The sequence below is a fragment of the Caretta caretta genome, chromosome 1 (assembly GCF_965140235.1).
Source record: "Caretta caretta isolate rCarCar2 chromosome 1, rCarCar1.hap1, whole genome shotgun sequence".
Classification (NCBI taxonomy): Eukaryota; Metazoa; Chordata; order Testudines; family Cheloniidae; genus Caretta; species Caretta caretta.
Window position 1 is genome coordinate 185,482,701 of NC_134206.1, and position 23,720 is coordinate 185,506,420.

A 23,720-nucleotide genomic window follows, 5' to 3' on the forward strand; every position below is an offset into this window, starting at 1 on the left:
TGACAGTGGGTACATGAGCAGAGAACATAAGGGTGCCTATTGCTGCAACTTTTTCCCCCCCTTTACATGTGACCTGGCTCTGTACCGCTTTCTTTTTACCTGTAACTTATTTTCTAATTGGAGAGTGGTCTGGCTGGACAAAAGATTTAACTTTCTCCCAGTATTTGCCATTGCTCTTCTTCCCCTATCTGTTCCATTCATCCCTGTTCTCTTTCTTTCTCTTTACCTTAAAATTAACCTGCTTTTCACTGCTGTCTGAATGAAAGGCCATGTTTATTTGGAGAAAAAAATTCAAAATGGAGGATAATCACGCAGAGAATTAGCCCCTCCCGTTGCCGGGTAATGGCAGACCCAGGGTTCTATTTTCTTAACACGAGAACTACAGCTGGTCAACATTTTCCATCAAAACTTTTTTTTCCATGACAAATGGCCTTTTCTTCTAAACGACAACTTTTGACGGCAAGTTTCACTTTGTTCAAATTGTTCCAATTTTCCAGTGGGAAAAAAAATGATAATTTTTAAAGCCATAATTTTTACTAAAAATTCATAGGTAACATTTTGTGGGGGAGAGTGCTGATTTTTGGTCAAAAAATGAAAAATTCTGTGTGTGTAAAATGCCATTTTCTGACCAACTCCAATTATAATAGCTGTAGCTCTGGGTCTGGGAGCCTGGATGTGCACAGAGGTGACAAACCTAGCTGCTTCCTTAAGGATGGTCAAAGGTCTTATTTTTGTATGTACACTGCATTGTTATAAACCCAGATTCCATCAAGGCAGGGATGGCAAATTAGACCGCTTTTGCTTCTATAGTGTGAATCTGTATCATATAGTATGGACTAGCTTATGGCAGAGTCAGCCATCCAGATTCTTTTAAAGAACTGCTTAAATACTGTGAGTTGCTGAAATAATCCAAGATTTTCTAGTTAAACTTTTCTCTTTCATTTGATGACTGTCAAGTTTGTAAATGTTGCCCCTTCTTTCCTGTATCTGGTATAAATCTACAGCAGATATAAGGGAAGTTCAGCAGATTTTGTGGTCTGTATGAGAGGAGAGCAGTTTAGCAGCTGCCAATTCATTCCCCAGACAATGCAAAAAATTCTTCAAGAAGGGAATCCCATTTGACGTGCAAATAGCAATCCAAGACCCAGAAACATTTTAGCTTCTCACCCTTTTTTTGGTTTTGGGTGTCCTGAAACAGCTAAAATTAGGCCATAGGAACTTCTCACCCTTTTTTAATCTTTATAATGACCCAGCCTGATATATCTACAGTAAGCAGAAGCTGAGTTAGCTATTTGTGGTATACAATTTACTCAGTGATTTTTGCCCTCTTTTTATGAATTTTTTGTGAGCCAGCTTTGATTTTTTGCAGATTTGTTTACTTGTAGTTGTTTGATGCAAATACATTTCAGCTTATGGATTGCTCACAAACCATGTTTTCAGTGACTATTTTTGAATCATTACTGCAGTGTGATTGGACAAATTAGTCACAGTATTGTTTCTGTTCTCTGATTGGATGAGTATATTATTATTTATATTCATGTAGTACCTAAAGGCCTCATTGTGTAGGCACTGTACATTATGTATAACTGGACACAGTACTTGCTCTGAACAATTACAATTTAAGTATACAAGATAGACAAAGGAAATGAGGTTTATAGAGATTAAGTGATTTACCCAAGATCACACAAGAAGTTTATGGCACAGCCAAGAACTGAAGCCAGCTCACTCAAGGCCCAGACCAGCACCATAACAATAAGATCATCCTGCCTTTCTGTAATTGGATCATTGTCCAAAACAGGCATGGGCCTTTAATTCTCTCAAGTAGCAGGAGGGAGAAGTTCGGGAAACTAGGAGAATCTAGGTGGCAGGATTAGGGATGGCTATAGAAGGATATCATGGAGGGATTTCTGGAATGCTAGAAACAAATGTGTATTCCATAATGTGCTCCATGCAAAACACCTGTCAGTAATTGTCTTATTTACATGGAGAATGAATGCTGCCTCATTTTTTTTTTCCTGGATAACATTTAACTTCAATTAATTGATTAATGAGGAACCAAGGACAGAGAAAAAGTGACAACGGTCATGGTACTAGTAACAGTACTTGAGAATGGACACTTGGCAAAGAGACAGTACAGAAAATGCCTAGCACTTGTCTCAAGCAATAAGGGTTCGGTTTGAATTAAACAACCATTTATATTGTGTAAAATCTATGACTTTCTACACATCACACAGCTGCAAATGGGTGAGTATTTTTATTTACTTTAAACACTGCTTGTTTTACTATACCGGCAGAGATTTTTTTCCTATACAAGCACATTGGGGAATGTCTAAATGAATGTAAGACAGTATAAATTAGTGTAATATTAATTTTGTTCCAGCCCCATTAACATTCGAAACACACCGATTCAGACCTTGTCTACATTTATTTTTTTACCTGCTCCGATATCTGTGTCTATCTGTTGCAGCATTTGCTAAAGTCCCATGTATATTAGGATCCTATGTAGCAGTAGTGGTGCAGCCCCCCTAGTGCAGCCATATTGGACCCCTGCAAACCATGATTTGTAGTGGTGTGGCTTAACTGCACCAGTGCAGATCAGAGTTTACATCAGCATAGCAGGTCTACCGTAGGGCACAGTCAAAAACAAGGATTCCATTTGGTGACAAATGTTGAGGTTTCAACATTTGTTTTCATTCTGCATTGGAATAATTTAGTCAGGAAGGTTTCTAAGTTCCAGAGTGCAATTTCTGCTCAAAACCAGAAACAGAGAGAGAGAGACCCCACAATCGTAAATACTCCCCCTGCCCCTTCTCTCTCATTTTGACCAGAAATTCCATACTGGACCTCAGAAACCTTCCTGATCATTTTTTGGTCTAGACTGATACATTTTGGGTGAAAAATTTCGATGAGTCAGCTTTTTCCTATGAATAAAAGGTTTAGTCAAAAAATTCCCGGCCATTTGTAGTCTACATTAGGGGTTTGCACTGAGAAGCTTACATGAGTGCAACCCTCTCGCCCTCTGAGGGTAAACAGGGCCTTAGCCTTAGTTAGACTCCCTTTGAGTTTGCCTTGACTAGAAAAGTCACTGACTTTAGGTCAGTCTTAACTAACATGTGCTAGCTAAGCCTGACTTACACTTGACTTTTTCCTAGTGAAGATGCAGGATAATGCCCTATAGCTCAGTTTAGCTGGTCTAGTTTCAGAAGGTGTTACTCAGTATCTAAGATAGAAAAAAGTTGAGTTTAGGTCAGGCTTAGCTGGCATGTTAGCTTAGCCCAACCTAAACTCTCCCAGTGAAGACAAACTCTTTGATTCAGATTCTCTTAGACTCACCCTGGCCCTATTGCCTCCTCACCCCTCCCAGCTCCCTTTGGCATGTACTGGGTACATCGAGAGAACAGTTCTTGCCCTCACTGTGACTGTGCCAAGCTGCTGCTCCAGGCAAAAGGACAGGGAGAATTTTGTGACCTCCTCTCTTTGCATACCCCTGGAGCAGCTGGGCACAATCTGATCCTAAATTGGTGTAATTTACAGCCTGAAGGGTCTGGAAAAATGTATGAATTATATACTTAGACTCCCTGCATTAGATTTACTGTCTCTAGAGGATTTTGCTTTTCATGCGGCTGTTTTGTTTTTTAGAGAAAATGCCCTACTGTAAATTCAGGTAATCTTGAAATCATCTGTAATTTTCAGTTCCATTCCAGCAATGCCCTCCATATTATATATCTAAGTGTGAGTGTTTGACTATTTTTCATCTCTGGTTTTCACTCAATTTCTGTAAGTGTTCCATTAAAAAGTTATTTGGTTTAAAACAAATATAGAATAGTTCATAAAAGTGCACAATGGCCCCAAATTTTAGCAATAAACTGACCATGCCACATATATTGGTTTTACCATTCTCAGCATCTACATGTTGGGCAATGAAACATAAGACCAATTGTTCTATAAATGATGAGTGACTGTCTTCTGAAATATTTCTCTGACACAGCACTGATATGCCCATTGATGTAATGAATTATTGTCTGCTTGAGAATTGTTTGGCCTCTTTGTGTCTTGTGTGATGCACGATAAACACATTAATATCTCTTTCTTTCTCCAATGACATAGATTATCCAAGGATCATTTTGGTAAAGAGTTTCCCTTTTCTCCCCCACACAAGCTTTGTGTGCTTAGTCCCATAGAACCTGCCTCATGCTATTAGGAGCCCTGAGTACTTTGATTTAAAATCAGCTAATTAGAGTTTGTAATTTCCTTAGCACTGTGCATAAACAGAATTAAGATGCTAAGTCTCTCTGACTCTGTGATAAAGCTGTTCATGAGCAGCCCTTACTTAATAGCTAAAATTTATGTGAAGAACACTATGCAACTGGAACAAAAATGAGTCTTCACACACAGTGAAATACAGTTTAAGAGAAGGATTAAGAATGAAATGTCTGAAGGTTTGTTTTTTTTAAATAAGAATTGTAAACCAGTGTGAAAAAATGCATCTCTTCCCCAACAACATGCAGAGAAGGAAAAAAAAAGCATATATCTTGTTGATGGGTCAGTTACAGTTTTATGTAGGTTGAAAAGTGTATTGTAATCCTGTGAAACTGCAGTATACTTTTGTCCTCCCTCCCCGCCCCCATCCTGAAAACACACATGGCTTGACAAAATGCCATCTGAACGTGCTTGAATACAGTGATCTCATTGTGGAGGCTGAAGACTCGGGGCTCAGCATAGCTGGATGATTGAGAAGCACAACATGCTCAACAGATGTAAAAACTGTGTAATTCATGACTTTCTCAAGTGGGGAATGAGCTTCCACAGCCAGTTACTAAACTTCTGCAAGAGGTGTAAAATATCCAGTGATTTCCTATTTGAGTGCACCAACTATTTCAGATATGTACATACTACTTGTGAATTTTGGCTAGTTGTCACCAGGATTATTTCTCTATGTTCTACACTTGACTTGTTTTAGGCTATTTTAATAGGAGAGGGGAGACTTGCCATTTTATACTTGGCTTTCCCATTAAAATGGGGAGGGAGGAATCGAGTCCACAGAAAACTCCAAGGAAGTTTGTGAACCGTGGACTTCCCACTTTGTTTCAGCAAGCTGGCAGAAAAGCCAGTTTAAGCCAGCAAGATTTGCTGACGTGGAACTTGAATCCTAGATAGATCTCCTGAGGAGAACCTGAAATCTGGGGACACCGAATAGAGGCCCACACAATCCCTTTTCTTCTCTTCAAAGAGTTTCAATCTCTCTCTTACTGAACCTTAATATCAAATTATTTTATTTCTGAAACTGTTCTAAACATTCTCAGATTTTATTCCTTAAAATTAAGGAGCTCAGTCCTCTGTGGGGCATAATGTCTGGGCACAACAGAGATAGGGGAGCTGCAAAGGTTGGGGCTCACCAATCATGCAGCTACTTTGCTTCCTTGCTGTATAGTGTAGAAGAGCCTTGGGGTTGCGCTAAACTATGCCTAACAGCCCCAGGTCCCAAGGAGCTACCTCCTGCTAAGTGCCCCACATGCTGGCCACAACTCCTCCGGCCCCATCAATGCTCCCTGCATTGGGGGTAATTTCTGCTGTCTTTTTAAGCCAGTTATATGACCCCCATGTACCACTGATGTCAATGGGAGTGCTGGGTTTTTAGCACCTCTGACAAGCAGTCCCCAGGGTATATGCAAAGAAACTTGCATTCCAAATTGCTGGCATAAATTAGGTGAATATTTTTGAACGTGTTGGTGGAAAGTCCAAGTGGTAGGGTGAGGAGGTTGTTGGGGGGGTGGAGAGGCGGGAGGGAGGGAACGTGTGGTGGACCCAAATAGCCACATCTTTTCTGTGGCAGGAAGGGGGTCAGATTAAGGCTCAGGTGTCACCCCAAAAGTGGGCAGTGCTTGGTTAAAAGTGGCATCACCAGAGTGGCTGAGAACTCCACTGGTTCAGTTGCTCTCTGGAAAGGCTCTTGCCCATGGCTCATATGGCACCCCAGCAGGAATTAAAGCTGCACTCCCTAACATAAGGCCAAGGGAGAAACTCTGCTTGCCCTACATTGCAATGGGCTTGGTTCACACCTTGGGACAAGGGCGTGTACACCTCTCTCCACCAGTTTTTCGGGGCTTAAGTCTTAAGTGGAACATAACAAACTGGACATCACATTAGCTACATCACTAGGAAATTTCAGTGCTCAGGAAAACAAGAAGCCGAACTCCATGGTGGAATTCTGACCTTCTGGCTGGGTGCAAGAAAAGCAAGTAGTGTATTTTTCGTTTCCTGTGTTATTTAGGTCTTGATCCCTATATCTCACAAACAGTGTGGGCCAGATTCAGTTTTTTACATTCCCTCTCCTTTGTGTGTGGCTTTTGTGGTGCAAAGGGGCCAGAAAGGGGCTAGATCTGGGTAGGTGAAAATTCCCATAGCATGGGGGGAACTATGAGCTGACACAGCGGTGGTGTACCCAGCATCCTGTCTTTCTACTTGCTGAATTTCTACATTCATGGGCTGTGTGCCCAAAGTGCACTGTGCTTCTCCCGTCACCAGCTAGTGTACGGTCCTAGGGGAGTTCTGCTGCAAGTATAGGATAGAGCAGCCTCTAGGGATGTAGATTTATCCTGAGATTCAGCAACCCACAACCAGCTCCCTGACAGCCCCCACTCCCTGCTGTGCTGAGTGGAAACTCAGTGCAATAGAAAACCTAGGCATATGGGTATATTAGTTATATATGTCAAGATCTGGTACCATGTCTACCTCTGAGAGGACTTCCTGACGGAGATTCATCACAAGGGGTGTGAACAAGGCAGAAATATGGTACATGCTACATCTAGCATATTAAGAAGATTAGAGAAGGGGCAGAAGTCTAGCTCATCTAACATACTTCTTCAATTTAGGTTTACCAGAGCCTTCCTGGCAGCCATGCATACTTCACAGCTGTTTTCCAGGTGGAAATATGTGAGCTGGGACATATAGAAGGTGATGAGAGTGGCAGTGAGCAGAACCGTCCCCCTAGGAGATCATAGCGCCCCTGCAAGAGGACACAGGTGTAGTGCCTTTCATCGGCCACCGGTCAGAAGTTATGTTCATAACGCTGTTCCATAGCGTTGTTCTGCCGCAGCTGCGATGCAATCGTGGATTGTGACAACATTTTCATGCAAAACCTTATTTGCAGTCACAGCTAACTTCCTCCTCTTTTGATGCTTGGGGTGAAATTTCTCATAGCCATTGGAGAATTAGTAATTTTGGACACTTTTGAAATCATGTGTGTGTAAAAATAATAGGTTGTTCAGCTGTTATATATTGTCAACTTCTTTACTGAATTGGCATAATTCAGACCCCCCTTTTTTTCTTTGGACTTCAGACATGGTATGTACAGAGTACTGAATGATGAATGCACAATTTGCTTTGGTTGGAGAAATTTGGTTTCACAAAACAAAGTTCAGTCAATGTGAAAATAATGTAAAATCCATTATTAGTTTGTCTTGTCCCTAAATGTCAGACAAATACAGCAAGGTGCATGTTTGCACCAGTGTCCAGGGGTAAAATAAAGGAGTGGATCTCCATAAAACCAGAGGCAGGTTTCCTCCTCCTCTCCCTGGCTTGGAGAAGCAGTGATCCACACAGATGACCTTCCTTCTTGCCTGATGCAGTTAGAACATCCCCTTCCTGTTTTGATCTCCTTTAACTACTACCTGTGTCTCTTTGAATGATTCCACATTCATATACAGGAGAGAGAGAGAGAAAAAAAAAACTTTGAGAAGAGACCTAAAACCTTAACACTACATTGTCTAACAAAAAATGATGCACATATGGTATGTACCATTTCCTGTAGGGATATCCATATGATAAAACTGCAGAGCCATGTCATACTTTGCAGAACCCTGGTTTTCCTCTGGACATGGCAAGTCATGCCAGCTTGTTACCCACTTGGAGAGCTGCTGGCAGGAATTCAGTCCAAGTTTTGATATGAGTGTGTTTCAGCCACACATAACTGTTTATAAAGAGGCACTCATTTTAGCCTCAACTGCCCTCCGTCTGTGAATCAATCTTCTGCATTCCAACCTTGTAAACATGCTTCAGACAACCACCATTAAATACAACAGAGCAGTAGCAGAAAGGCTGTGCTGTTACACGGGTGTAATACCTTAAGATGTGAAAAAAAGCCAAAAATGGGTGAGAACTTAGAATCATAGAATTTTCAAGGATGGAAGGGACCTCAGGAGGTCATCTAGTCCAACCCCTGCTCAAAGCAGGACCAATCCCCAATTTTTGCCCCAGATCCCTAAATGGCCCCCTCAAGAATTGAACTCACAACCCTGGGTTTAGCAGGCCAATGCTCAAACCACTGAGCTATCCCTCCCCCCCCAAACTTAAAAATTGGATGGTAACAGACCATGAATCCCAATGATAATTGAACCTGATGATATTTGGAACAAAAAGAGCTCTCAAGCCATGCTTGTAGCTGTTTACATCAGTTCGCACTACTCAGACGTTTTAGGCTTCAGAGTGACACTCTGTGTAAGCTCAAAAGTTTTCCTGTCTCAATAATAGAAGTAGGTCCAATAAAAATTATTCTCATAAATTATTATAAAAAATACCTCACCCACCTTGTCTGTCTAATATCTTGAGACCAACATGGATAGGGTTGCCAACCCTCCCAGATTGGCCAGGAGTCTCCTGGAATCGGGCTTGATCTCCCAGAAGCGACTGAAGCCAATCCGGGAGATTTTAGGCCCCTGCAAGTCCATCGGCGGTGCCTGCCTTAGCCCTGCTGCTCCGTATCTGCCCTGGCTATGCACGGCTCCCAGAAGCAGCCGGCAAGTCCCTCTAGCTCCTAGGCACAGAGGCGGCCGGGGGGGGTCTCTGCGCTGCCCTGAGCAGCGACTTCACAGCTCCCATTGGCCAGCAACCACAGCCAATGGGAGCAGCGAAGGTGGTGTCTGCAGGTAGGGGCAACGCAAACTGCCTGGCCGCCCCGAGCCTAGGAGCCAGACATCGAGCACTTCCAGGAGCCGCACGAGGTAAGCGCCGCCGGCCAGAGCCCACACCCCGAACACCCTCACACATCCCAATCCCCTGCCCCAGCCCTGAGCCTCCTCTGCACTCAAATTCCCTCCCAGAGCCTGCACCCCAACCCCAGTCCCCAGCCTGGAGTCTCCTCCCACACCCAAACTCCCTTCCCGAGCCCGCACCCTGAAATCCCTCCTGCACCCAAACCCTCTTCCCCGGGCTCATCCTGGATCCCCCTCCCACACTCTGAACCCATTGGCCCCACCCCGTAGCCCAGAGCCCACACCTGCTCCCACACCTCAACCCCCAGGCCCAGCCCTGAGACCCCTCCCCTCAGTCCCAGTCCAGTGTCCACACCTGCTCCTGCACCCCAACCCCCTGCCCCAGTCCAGTGAAAGTGAGTGAGGGTGGGGGACAGCGAGTGAAGGAGGGAGGGGGGAGGGAGTGACTGGTGGGGCCTCAGAGAAGGGGCGGAGCCTTGGGAAGAGGTGGGGCTGGGGTCAGGGCAAGGGTGTTTGGGTTTGTGGGATTAGACAGTTGGCAACCCTATACATTGCTACACCAACATTGCATGCAAAGATAGTATGATATTCCTGGAACCTTCATATATAGATTATTCAGATTTAGGCCCCAATACTTCTATAGAACCATGAGGGTGGACAATTATGCCCACCCAGAATCCAACTGACTTCATAGTAACCAAGGCAACAATATTTTACAGGGTTGGGGATTCAAAAATATAGTTATAGGTTTTCAAACTGTGGGGTGCACCCCCTGGGAGGCACATCAAGATCATTAGAGGGGTGTCCTATTTTTGATTCCTACTCAGCTTTTGGGCTCAATGATATTTAGTGGCAATGGGTTTCACATGCTCATTTTGCATTGTATAACAAAAAAAGTATTTCCTTTTTAGCAATTTTACATTTGTTGCCTCCACTTTCATTGAATGTCCCATTTCTTGACTTCTACAAAAGTTAAATACCCCTGGTTTCCCATCTCTATCCTTTTCATTCGTTTGCATACCTCTAGCATGTCCCATATTAATTGTTTCACTTTAAGTAGATGCTTTTTTTTTTAACCAAAGTGTCCTTGTCTGCTTGTTATAGTATAGACACTCGGTATGGAATGCTGAGCAATAATACTTGCTTCACACTGAGAGCATATTACACCAGTGCTCTGTAGGCCACGCTGGCAATTTCTTGCGGTGTTCAAGGCGTTGTGTGGTTTTCAAGATACTGCCCTTTAAAGCTCTAAATGGCCTGAATATTGAAGATTCTGAATACTGAAGTACTTCTGGAAGCATTTGGGTGACATTTTCCAGCATTTTTGTACTATAATTATTCTTCACTCTATCACTAGAAGAGGGAAATGTTGGATGTTTCAATCAAAATAATCAGACAGGCTTTTTTTTAAAAGGACCGTTTGTTAAAGTAAACCAAAAGTAATGAACTAACTTTGCTTCTTAAATAAACATTTTTGAGATTGTTATTATAACACATCTTAAGAGCTTCACTGCCCATCAGACTTGAAATTATATAAGCATAAAACAAGCCACCTTGATTTGAAAAAAACCTTTATTTTTCTTCCTCTCACCTGGTGTGAATAATTTGAAATGAATGAGTTGCTGGACTTACTGTACATTTGAGTACACATTCATTAATGCAATTGTAAAAAGAAGTGAAGTAATGCTACATAAACCCACATATATTATGAATAATCACGGGAAATAATGTGACCATCTCCTGTGTATAAGCAAAGATAAATAATCCATGTAGCCATAGATCTTGATAAGTGCTGAGACCCACCAGCTCCCATCAACTTCATTTGGAATTGATACCATTCACTACCTTGCAGGACTGAGAACTTATGTCCTGATCCAGCCACAAGTTTCATCCAGGCTCTGTTGAAGTAAGTGTGTCTCCATGTTGTGCAGGTATTACATGCAGAGCTTAGTATTGTGATTGTTATTATTATTTTATTATTACTATTTATTTATTTATTATTTTATTATATTACTGGAGCACCTAGAAGGCCTAATCACAGACCAGGACCCCTTTGTGCCAGGTACTGAAGAAACATAGAACAAACAGATGGTCCCTGCCCCAAAGAGTTTACAATCTAAGGATTAGGGCCTTAATTTGCTGAATAAATACTTCCAAACTTGCTTTTGCAATGCTGACATCTCTGTAAGAACACTGAACAGACATTAGTTAAGAAACTTTAGTTAGACAATTTCATATAACTATGTTTCTCCTGAATTTATTGCATTTCAGATTGCTTAGCTAAAGTACAAATCCAAGAATTTATAATTATAATAAAATGTTAAATTAAATAAGAAATTCATAGAAAGTAAACTAAGATGTTTATATGATGCATTTATAAAGTTGGAATGATCATAGTAAGATGTCACTTATCAAGATGTAATAAATCAAATCACAATAAATCAAGACCTTATAACAAAGTTTTGTCAGTTGGGGTTAAATTCATTATAATTCTGTAATATTTTGGTAGGTAATTTTGGTGCCATTATGGAACTATGAATTAGATCTTTCGTACAGATCCTTATTAATTTGTCAATTGAATTTCATAGCCATCAAAAGTCATAGGCATGTCAGTGACAGTTCAACTAAAAATAATTCCAAAGTTAAAAATTTAGAAATGTAAACAATTACTTAACTACTGAAACATCAGATTGATTCAAAATTGCCTTACCAAATATGGTTGCATAGTTGAACCATTTCATTCTACATACTCTACACTCACAAATAACACACAGTAACCCCAAGTATATGTTTATTGATTCAAAACTACTTTCACATTTACTTTAAATTAACTAGTAGGTACTGTATAAACACAAGTAATCTTTAACCATTAGTTTAGTCCACTATAAAGTTTTATGATGCTTTATTTGGTTAAAGTAATAGTAAACTCTTTGGCTTGAATTTATAATTCATTAATTTAAGCATTTTTCCATTTTCCAAGAAGCTGTCATTTAATGTAATCTCACAAATCCTGTGTTTCCTGGAAAATCTGCATGTAAACCTTTTCTTGGTTAAAAACTTATTCTGCTGAACAGGTGTCATGAATCTTCCAGTCTCAGCACTCTCTTATTAACCCAATATTATTTCTAGGCATCTGAAGTAGAACTTGTTAGTGAAATACATTCTATTCTGAAGTAATTTGTAGGCTTTTTATAACTAGGGTATGTTCTCTGAGAAGTATTTAACTTAGAATAACTAAGTCATCATGAAAGGAAATGCACACACAAAAGTATTTTTTACACTTATCAAGTGGAATTGGTGCATAGATACATTCTCAAGATCATTTTGGAAGGTTGCAATGTCTGGTTTCTCAAGATACACAGACACTTAGTTCAGTTGAAGGCAGTTCCAGTTCAAGTGGTGTGTTGTTGTAGTATTTCTGTGATCTTCATTTAGGGAGAAAGAAGCACCCATCATTGTGGGATCTGAGTGCTTTTCAATGGTGCATTAAGCAACAGGACTAGCATCTGACATATATGACTTATGATCATTTAAATCTATCTTCAAACACTTCAAAGTATACCAGATCATGAAAAAGGGGAAAGAGACATTCCCCTGTCACAAATGTACCAGGAGTTTGTTGTTACTAGTTGTTTCTGTAAAGCATAAAAAGCAGCTTCTGCTTGCAGTGCTCAAGCCTATGCTGGTATGCCTAACATTAATTATTATTAATAGCATCAATATATTATGGGTGTTGTCATGAAATCTCTGAATTACTAATAGAGACAGTGTCATCTGGTGGTATGAGCAGGATATTGGGATTGAAAGTCCCCCATGGTCTAATGCCAACTCTGTTACTCACTATGTGGCAACCTCCTGATATTTGTTTTCTATTTTCTGGTTGTGGTTTTCAGGGTTCCTAAAAGACCAGTCCTAGCTAGCTGTAGGGGAAACATCTTATAATCTGTGTCCTCCAGGAAAAATCAGTGACAAGCTTTAAAGCCCACTGATTGGTGTACACCAATTATGTTTGCAAGGCTATCTTCATTGAGGAAAACACCTAGAAACTTGCTTTCCTTAATTTAATGAAAGCTGGGAGTCTCCCTTACATTTCTAGGGCTTTGTAGGCCCCCAAAACAAGGTGTACATCTGGGTTGCTACAAATCTAAGGCCAGGTGTTTTTTTGATACTTTTACTTGTGCTGAATAGTACCCAGCAGTAATCAAGGGGACCACTGAAAGAGTAAAGAATGAGTTGGTATGAGTGAATGTATCAGAATCAGGCCCTCAGGGCTTCAGTTTTTGCAGTAGCAATGCGGAGATAACATGTAGACTACAGCTAAGTGCACATTTTTAACAGTGAGGGTAATTAACCGTTGGAGCCACTTAGCAAGAGAGGATCCTCCATCACTGGAAACTTTAAATCAATTTTGCATGTTTTTTTCTCTAAAAGATAAGCTCTAGTTCAGTGGTTCTCAAACTAGGGCCGCCACTTGTTCAGGGAAAGCCCCTGGCGGGCCGGGCCGGTTTGTTTACCTGCCACGTCCGCAGGTTTGGCCGATCGCGGCTCCCACTGGCCGCGGTTCGCTGCTCCAGGCCAATGGGGACTGCGGGAAGCGGCGTGGGCTGAGGGATGTGCTGGCTTCCCTTCCCGCAGTCCCCATTGGCCTGGAGCAGCGAACTGCAGCCAGTGGGAGCTGCGATCGGCCGAACCTGCAGGCACAGCAGGTAAATAAACCGGCCTGGCCCACCAGGGGCTTTCCCTGAACAAGCGGCGGCCCTAGTTTGAGAACCACTGCACTAGTTAAAACAGGAATTATTTCAGGGAAGTCTTATGGTGTGTGTTATGCAGGAGGTCAAATTGGATGATCACAATGGCTTTATAATCTATAAAGAGAAGAAACAGGAGCCACCGAAGGTTGCTCGGTGCGGGAGGAGCAGGAAGGTTATTGTGACCCTGACTGAATAAAACATCCTTCTTCAGCAAAGTGCTTAAGTCCCGTTGGGTTAAAGTTAAGCATATGCTTAAGCAGGGCTTTGGAGCTGTGCTCCAGCTCCGCTCCAGCTCCAGGCCAAAACCTGCAGCTCCACTGCTCTGGACCTGCTCCACTCCTGGTTCCGCTCCACTCCAAAGCCCTGTGCTTCAGTGTTCTTTGAATCAGTGCTTGTGTAAGCTTCCACCCCCTGCAACAAGCCCCATCTGCCTGGGCCACATGTCTTAATCAGCTCTGGCCCCCTTGTGCACTGTCCTGAGGCTCAACCCTGGCACAGAACTGGCCTACATGGAGATCTGGGGTTTATTTGCCCTTTAAGACTGCAGACCAGATTCTGCCTCATTTACTCACCCTGAGTTGTACCTTCTTCCTAGACTAGGACTATGCAAGGAGAAAGTTATGTCTCAGTGTGAGCAAGGGTGGTAGAAATTGTCTCTATGTCAAATGGACCCAGGGCATGGTCCTCTGGGTGAGGGGTGATGTACATAGTGGTTATCACTAGTCAGGACGAGAGCTTGAGTTAAAATCTTTAGCTTCTTGTGCTGTTTAATTATATTTTAAAGTATCAGGGTATTGTTAACAATACAAATAACTTGCGCCTCCACATCTTACTCCATGATTTAAAAATCTGCTTTGTGGCATTTCTCAGTCAGTTTCTTTTTCTTAACATCCTCCTTGTAATGGAAACATAGGAAAGAGATAGAGGTAGCAGAACAAAGAGCTAAATGTACAAAACAGTACCCCCCATCTCTCTGTAGAATCATATACTATGGAAGTGGTACCACACTGAGTTTTTGGGAACAGAATGATAATAGTGTTTTCATCTCTATCCTAGTAGGGAACCACTGTGCTTTTTTCCCTTTTAAATCAACTCCACATTCACTCAGAAATCTTACTAAAGGAAAGTCTATTATACTGCTTCATTAAAAAAATGAAAACATAAGAAACTGCACCAACTGAACTGGCAGGTCTGATAGGAACATATGTATATTAATCTACAAGACAAAAACATTTGAATGTTGTGTTCTAATGAAAACTGTGTTATGTATGCAACCCTCAAAAAGGTGTTAAATTAATTGTGAGAGATTGGTTTAGGAGATCACATTTCTCCTTATCAGTCAATCAATATGTCACTTCATTAACTCAGCTTTTGATGTTGATTATAAAACAATCATGTTCTTAATATAACTTTTGATACCTAACTGTAGACTGGGAAGTTTTTCTTGAAGTGTAGGCTTTGGAGAGCGCATTTATTTTTTTGTTTCCTTAGCAACAGGATTTGAGAAAAGAGCCCACTGGGAACTGAACATGGAGCTTTCAAGTTTATAAGTGCAGTTTCTTATCACGAGGAACTATTTTTTTAGAGACATCCATACTACCTTAATAACATGCACTCTTATCTTCCTGAGGCACATCATTAAAAGAAATCTCTGTTAAAAATATACTGATCTAGTATTTCATATGCATTGTAAAAGGGAAACTCCATCTTCACTGAACACAACCCTCATTATTTTTACTGGCATTAACTGAAATATGTGACTTTTCTTAACAATTCTTTCAGTTTCCTACATCTGAGAAAGTGCATAGAGGTAGAGGAGGCCTCAACACTTGCTCTGAGGAGCAAATGAAGGAAGGAACCTCCATTGTGTTATATAGAAAACCCCTAAGATTAGATTCCCACAGCTGAGTTCACCTGAAGTTGGTAAAAGGTTCTGTTTCTATTTCTATCTCACGAAAGCTCATGCTCAAATAAATTGGTTAGTCTCTAAGGTGCCACAAGTACTTCTTTTCTTTTTGTTTCTATTTAGTTTCTAATGCTGCACCTATCATGATAGTACCTGAATGCCTTCCATAATTAAAAGTTAACAAGGTTATTAATATCAGTCAACTACAGTTTCCTCTTCATCCCTTCACAGGGGAGAAGTTATTGGAAAGGAGGGGGGACAGTGGAGGGGAGTTGGTTGCTAGGTTTTTTGTTTTGTTTTTTAGATATAAACGTGTTGCTACGTGGAAAAGCCAGGTTCAAGAAATGAGTTTTTCATTTGGCCCAGTAAGTACTCGGGTTTCTTATCATTCTTAGTGCTTCGGGGAGTGAATTCCACAGTCTTGGGTCAGCATCCAAGAACTCCCTGTCTCCTAAACACATGAGCACTTTACCCGTGCTCCTGAGGAGCTGAGCTGCCAGGGGCAGTTAAGAACCTGGTGGTGGAGCTGGTCCTATAAATAATCCTGGCACATGCATTAAGAGCCAATATTCTATAGTGAGCAAATGCACTGAGCGAGTATGGGGTGATGTGACCTTAGTAATTTGTTTTGCACAACTGCATTCTGCACTAGTTCCAGTTTTTTCAAGGTTGATACTTTCACATCCAAGGTACATTCCAGTGCAATAATTCAGTCAGGAAGTGACGAACACCTGTGTGATCACAGCCAGGTCCTCAACAGCAAGGAAGGCCTCCAGTTGTCCCAGCCAACTGGAGGTGGTATAGTATATTTCTTGCAGATAGTGCTTATGTGTGAGTCCACAAGGAATGTAGGATTACAACGTTTGTGGCCTTTCTTGAGGATCTGTTGGCATACATCCTAGATTACTGGAGACAGCAAGTGACAGTGAATTCCCTGAAATGTTACCTTTCTGCCAACAAACATAACTTTTATCCTACCTTGATTTAGCTTCAGCCAACCCTTGTTTTTCCATTGTTGATCTCAGCCAGATTCTGGGTTAAAGTCACTAGACTCTGACTCAGTTTGCACAAGAATTCCCTTTACTATATGTCACTTGCTTCCTTCCAGGCAGGGAATGGGTGAGGAGAGATAGGAAGTGGCAAAGCCTTCACTCCACCGCCCCTTCACTCTATATCAGACTAGCTGAACCAGTGTAAGGTATGTATGCTACAGAAGATTACTATCTCCCAGGAGGAAGCAGAGGAGGAATTCTGACTCAGAACTATGTCTCTGAGTCAAAATGCCTCCTGGGTAGAGCTGGTCGAGAGTCAGACTTTCCATTTCATGGGAAATTCCAACATTTTGAAATTTGTTTCCCAGGGGCTTCTCCTAAGACAGTGTAGACCACTTGCTCAGGGCTTTGCCTGAAGTCATCAGTAGCTTGTAGAAAGCAATACAGCAAGAGAGCTAAGATGAACAACAAATTGAAAAAAAAAGACAAGTTCACTCTGAAGTGAAACTGCTGTAGCTGTGCTAATTAAACATTTAAGATAACTTCCCTGCCTTTGATTGCCCAGTTAAAATCCCCCATGGATTTAAAGGTCTGAACCTGAATCCTACATCAGGACTCACGTGTGTGGGTGGACCTTTGCGTAGGCTTATGCAGAATGCCACTGAAGTCAAGTCAGGATCAACCTTCATGAGTCCACTGCACATCAGGGGCCCAGCATAGCTTTGTGAAGAGGGGCAGATTGGGGGATAGTATGACAGCTGAATTCTGTCCTGTTCCTGGAACTCTGTGACGAGGAAAGACGCCTCCAGTTAATGTCCCACACAGCACCACTGGACACTGCAGAACATTAAGTTGCACAAAGGTCTTCAAAAACCCACATGGTTAGCAAGGGAAAGGAAAGCTCTGCTTCTTGGGAGCAGCCAGCAGTCTTCAGAATTCATTAATCAGTCACGCAAAACCACTAACATATTTGTATACTGTACATCCCACAACAGTCAGTCACACACTTGCCAGTGTATATGCAGCATAGACCCCCTGAGTCTTAAGTTTAATTCAAAACAGCCTTTTGATATCAATATGCATATTTTTCACGATTTTAAAGAAAAAAATAGAAAAGTTGCCTTCCCCTTACTCCTTATAAAAACTGAATCATTCCATATTTTCAGTATCTCAGATATTTAATTATTTTACAGCAATTGTGTATTATGATGCTGAATGTTTACAATAAAACACCAAAGCAATATACTTAATTGTATTCTTATAAAAAATTCATATTCAATACTACGGCCTCAGACAAATCCCAACTGAGTCAATAGAGGCCTGATTCTCATTTACACTAGGGGCTTATCTACCACAGTGGGGTACAGTGCACTAGGGAACATATAGTGCGTACTAGCAGGGTTTAGGCCAGGGATAGGCAAACTTTTTGGCCCGAGGGCCACATCTGGGTATGTATGGCAATTATGGCAGGCCATAAATGCTCATGAAATTGGGGGTTGAAGTGCGGGAAGGAGTGAGGGCTCTGGGATGGGGATGGGCATGAGGGGTTGGGGATTCAGGAGGGTGTTCCAGGCAGGGACCAAGGGGTTCAGAGTGAGGGAAGGGGATCAGGGCTGGGGGTTGAGGCATAGGGGGGATCAGGGGTGCAGGCTCTGGGCAGTGCTTACCTCAAGCAGCTCCCAGAAGCAGCGTTATGTCCCCTAACCATAGGGAGGGTAAGTAAGTTTTACACCTACTTTAAGGCCTCTTTATAATGAAAAGTGACCTAACTAGAAATGAAAATCAAATCCCAGGAATCGTTCTATAGATTTCAATAGACTTTGGATCTTGCCCCTATTGTACTTAAAAAAATGGCTTAGGCCTTGTCTACACACGCAAGTTGTAACACTTCAACTATACCAGTATAGTTATAGCAGTGCTATCTCCCTAGGGTGGACACAGTTATATGAATACGTATGGGAAGGGGAATAAGTTATATTGGTATAAGGCACCTTTATACCAATACACCTGGATCCACACTAGGGGTCCTACTGGTATAATTGTATTGGTAAAAAAAAAAATATGGATTACTTGAAAGTAAGTGTGTGTGTGTAATATATTATAAGCACATAGTAAACCATATTTTTTCAGGTTAAGACAAATTGAAGCCTACCGCCCCACTAGCTTGCACCTCCAGCCTGATTGTCACTTACAGTAAGATTGATTTCCACTGCGGTGTAAAGGGGACATAAAGTGGTTATAGTGTAAGCAACATTCAGTTCAAGGCCTCTTTCCACTGCTCCAGTTGTGCAAGGTGACCTTAGTTAATGAGAATCAGGCCCATTTTTGTGTAGCTGTGTAAACCAGTGGAAAACAAATGTAAATCACATTTACACCTCCTTTGTAGAGATATAAATGGCCACTAAGAGTTCAGGGCAAAGGAGAGTCACTCCACTTTAGGTATAGCCTGCTCACCTTACTCACATGAGAAGCCCTATTTACTGCCATCCAGCCTCCCACAATCTGCACAGGCATACCACACACAATCTACTTTGCTCCATCCATAGGTGCTGGAACCAGGGGAGCTGGGGGTGCTGCTGCAACCCTCTGGCTTGAAGTGGTTTCCATCATATACAGGGTTTACAGTTCGGTTCAATGGCTCTCAGCACCCTCACTATACAGATTGCTCCAGCACCCCGGCTTCATTTGGATTTTAAGTGGACTTATTTTCAGCTGTGTCTACATTTTTGGTATAAATAATAATCATGCCAAATATAGGATGATTTGCTTAAATATTTACTGAAATCCATGCATGGACATAGCAGTGCTACTACACCTGTTGATAACTGAACAGAAAAAAATAGTATGGGGAAAGATAGGAGGGATACCACTGCTCTTCTTTGTCAAGAAGCGTGCTCCTGAGTCTTAGTGTGTGCGACAGTCTAAGAGGTAGAATAAGCCATTCTCAATGTTCAGTGTTCATCTTAGAAACCATTAAAAGTAGCTACTTTGCTGCAGCTATCTGGGTGTCTTAACCCCCTGCTTTCCATCCAGTAGATGTCACCAAAGTCAATGGAAATTGTTACTCACCTGCCTGGGAAGGATTTAGAAGCCAAAAGGGCAGGGGAAACAATGGAGCAGAAAGGCTTTATAGCCCCTGTCATACTTTGATCTTTATTGATTAATGCAGGTATTTTTATGCAATTTTAGTAGAGAATTTTCACTTGAGGTATACCCTGATTTTTTCAGTGTAAACATCATTGCTGTGTAAAGGAAGTTACTATGTGGCACTAGCTAACTAATATAATTTCCCTAATGGTAAAAGTTGCCTGGTATAAACTTCTGCATAGACTCTTTTGAAGAAACACTCAAGAAGTGTACAATTTTTGTGCACAATCCTACATAGCCTGCCTAAAAGCCAGTGGGAGTTTAGGGTGTGCAAGACATGTTGAGTCAAGTCCTCACTTTGCACTCTACAAAATGTTAGTGGTTTAGCATAAATGGTCTTTTTTCCCTTGAAGAAAAGGAGTACTTGTGGCACCTTAGAGACTAACCAATTTATTTGAGCATGAGCTTTCGTGAGCTACAGCTCACTTCATCAGGTGCATACCGTGGAAACTGCAGCAGACTTTATATATACACAGAGAATATGAAACAATACCTCCTCCCACCCCACTGTCCTGCTGGTAATAGCTTATCTAAAGTGATCAACAGGTGGGCCATTTCCAGCACAAATCCAGGTTTTCTCACCCTCCACCCCCACACACAAATTCACTCTCCTGCTGGTGCTAGCCCATCCAAAGTGACAACTCTTTACATAATCAAGTCGGGCTATTTCCTGCATAAATCCAGGTTTTCTCACATCCCCCCCACCCCCATACACACACAAACTCACTCTCCTGCTGGTAATAGCTCATCTAAACTGACCACTCTCCAAGTTTAAATCCAAGTTAAACCAGAACATCTGGGGGGGCGGGGGTAGGAAAAAACAAGAGGAAACAGGCTACCTTGCATAATGACTTAGCCACTCCCAGTCTCTATTTAAGCCTAAATTAATAGTATCCAATTTGCAAATGAATTCCAATTCAGCAGTTTCTCGCTGGAGTCTGGATTTGAAGTTTTTTTGTTTTAAGATAGCGACCTTCATGTCTGTGATTGCGTGACCAGAGAGATTGAAGTGTTCTCCGACTGGTTTATGAATGTTATAATTCTTGACATCTGATTTGTGTCCATTTATTCTTTTACGTAGAGACTGTCCAGTTTGACCAATGTACATGGCAGAGGGGCATTGCTGGCACATGATGGCATATATCACATTGGTGGATGTGCAGGTGAACGAGCCTCTGATAGTGTGGCTGATGTTATTAGGCCCTGTGATGGTGTCCCCTGAATAGATATGTGGGCACAATTGGCAACGGGCTTTGTTGCAAGGATAAGTTCCTGGGTTAGTGGTTCTGTTGTGTGGTATGTGGTTGTTGGTGAGTATTTGCTTCAGGTTGCGGGGCTGTCTGTAGGCAAGGACTGGCCTGTCTCCCAAGACTTGTGAGAGTGTTGGGTCATCCTTTAGGATAGGTTGTAGATCCTACTCTACTTGCGCTATATTGATGACATCTTCATCATCTGGACCCATGGAAAAGAAGCCCTTGAGGAATTCCACCATGATTTCAACAATTTCCATCCCACCACCAACCTCAGCCTGGTCCAGTCCACACAAGAGATCCACTTCCTGGACACTACAGTGCTAATAAACAATGGCCACATAAACACCACCCTATACCGGAAACCTACTGACCGCTATTCCTACCTGCATGCCTCCAGCTTTCACCCTGACCACACCACACGATCCATCATCTACAGCCAAGCTCTGTGATACAACCGCATTTGCTCCAACCCCTCAGACAGAGACAAACACCTACAAGATCTCTGTCAAGCTTTCTTACAACTACAGTACCCACCTGCAGAAGTAAAGAAACAGATTGATAGAGCCAGAAGAGTTCCCAGAAGTTACCTACTACAGGACAGGCCTAACAAAGAAAATAACAGAATGCCACTAGCGGTCACCTTCAGCCCCCAACTAAAACCCCTCCAACGCATTATTAAGGATCTACAACCTATCCTAAAGGATGACCCAACACTCTCACAAGTCTTGGGAGACAGGCCAGTCCTTGCCTACAGACAGCCCCGCAACCTGAAGCAAATACTCACCAACAACCACATACCACACAACAGAACCACTAACCCAGGAACTTATCCTTGCAACAAAGCCCGTTGCCAATTGTGCCCACATATCTATTCAGGGGACACCATCACAGGGCCTAATAACATCAGCCACACTATCAGAGGCTCGTTCACCTGCACATCCACCAATGTGATATATGCCATCATGTGCCAGCAATGCCCCTCTGCCATGTACATTGGTCAAACTGGACAGTCTCTACGTAAAAGAATAAATGGACACAAATCAGATGTCAAGAATTATAACATTCATAAACCAGTCGGAGAACACTTCAATCTCTCTGGTCACGCAATCACAGACATGAAGGTCGCTATCTTAAAACAAAAAAACTTCAAATCCAGACTCCAGCGAGAAACTGCTGAATTGGAATTCATTTGCAAATTGGATACTATTAATTTAGGCTTAAATAGAGACTGGGAGTGGCTAAGTCATTATGCAAGGTAGCCTGTTTCCTCTTGTTTTTTCCTACCCCCGCCCCCCCAGATGTTCTGGTTTAACTTGGATTTAAACTTGGAGAGTGGTCAGTTTAGATGAGCTATTACCAGCAGGAGAGTGAGTTTGTATGTGTATGGGGGTGGGGGGGATGTGAGAAAACCTGGATTTATGCAGGAAATAGCCCGACTTGATTATGTAAAGAGTTGTCACTTTGGATGGGCTAGCACCAGCAGGAGAGTGAATTTGTGTGTGGGGGTGGAGGGTGAGAAAACCTGGATTTGTGCTGGAAATGGCCCACCTGTTGATCACTTTAGATAAGTTATTACCAGCAGGACAGTGGGGTGGGAGGAGGTATTGTTTCATATTCTCTGTGTATATATAAAGTCTGCTGCAGTTTCCACGGTATGCATCTGATGAAGTGAGCTGTAGCTCACGAAAGCTCATGCTCAAATAAATTGGTTAGTCTCTAAGGTGCCACAAGTACTCCTTTTCTTTTTGCGAATACAGACTAACACGGCTGTTCCTCTGAAACCTTTTTTCCCTTGGTGTTTTATGAGTTGGACTCATGCTAAGAGGCACAGAGAAGGCAAACCGTACTGGTTATTCCACAGAAAATTCTAAATCACTTTGAGTTTAAACACACTGACATTGTTATTCTCCCTAAACATCTCTATAATGATATTTAAACTAATAAAATATAATATTTAAAAATAAGCATGCTCGCTTATTTTATATTGCATCCTATTGATCAAATCTTGTGGTTCTAACTCAGTTTTTACTCCATCCTTATTCAGGCAAAATTCCCAATGATATCAAACTGCTCTACTAAAATTGCCTAGGATGGCTGGAGTCATTGATAAAGATTGAAGTTATAACGTAAAGAATACAAGGCATTTCTACTCCATTGTTCAAAACATGATGATATTAATCGGAGTTTTGCTAGTAAGCACTGAATAAAAACTAAGGACCAGATTCTACTCTAGTATACGAGTGTAAATCTCGAGTAACTCCACTGAATTCTTGATGATTCCCTAAAAAGCATGGCTGCTAGGAATTCTCCTCATCTGCCTCTCTTTCCTTTCATCTTATTGGATTTTAAGGGACAAGGGGGAGCTAGAGTATATATCCAAACTGAAATTATTCATGGCAACATTTATCCACTGATTTTGCAATTTCTGTGCCCTCATAGAGCCTCACTGGACTGAAGAGTTATAAACTTCTGAATGAAGGTTTTGTTCAGTGCTCATAGTCACAGTGCTAACCCTGTCCTAATCCCAAACCCTGTTTACCTGAAGAATGTCTGTTCTCCACTCCTCCTACCTCTTTAGGGAAGCAAATGACTCTTTCACTTCTCTTTGCCTGTGTTTATCTTTTTACCTGTGTAGACTTTTCCCCACATTTTCTCTCCTCTTCTTAAGTGTAATCTTAAAC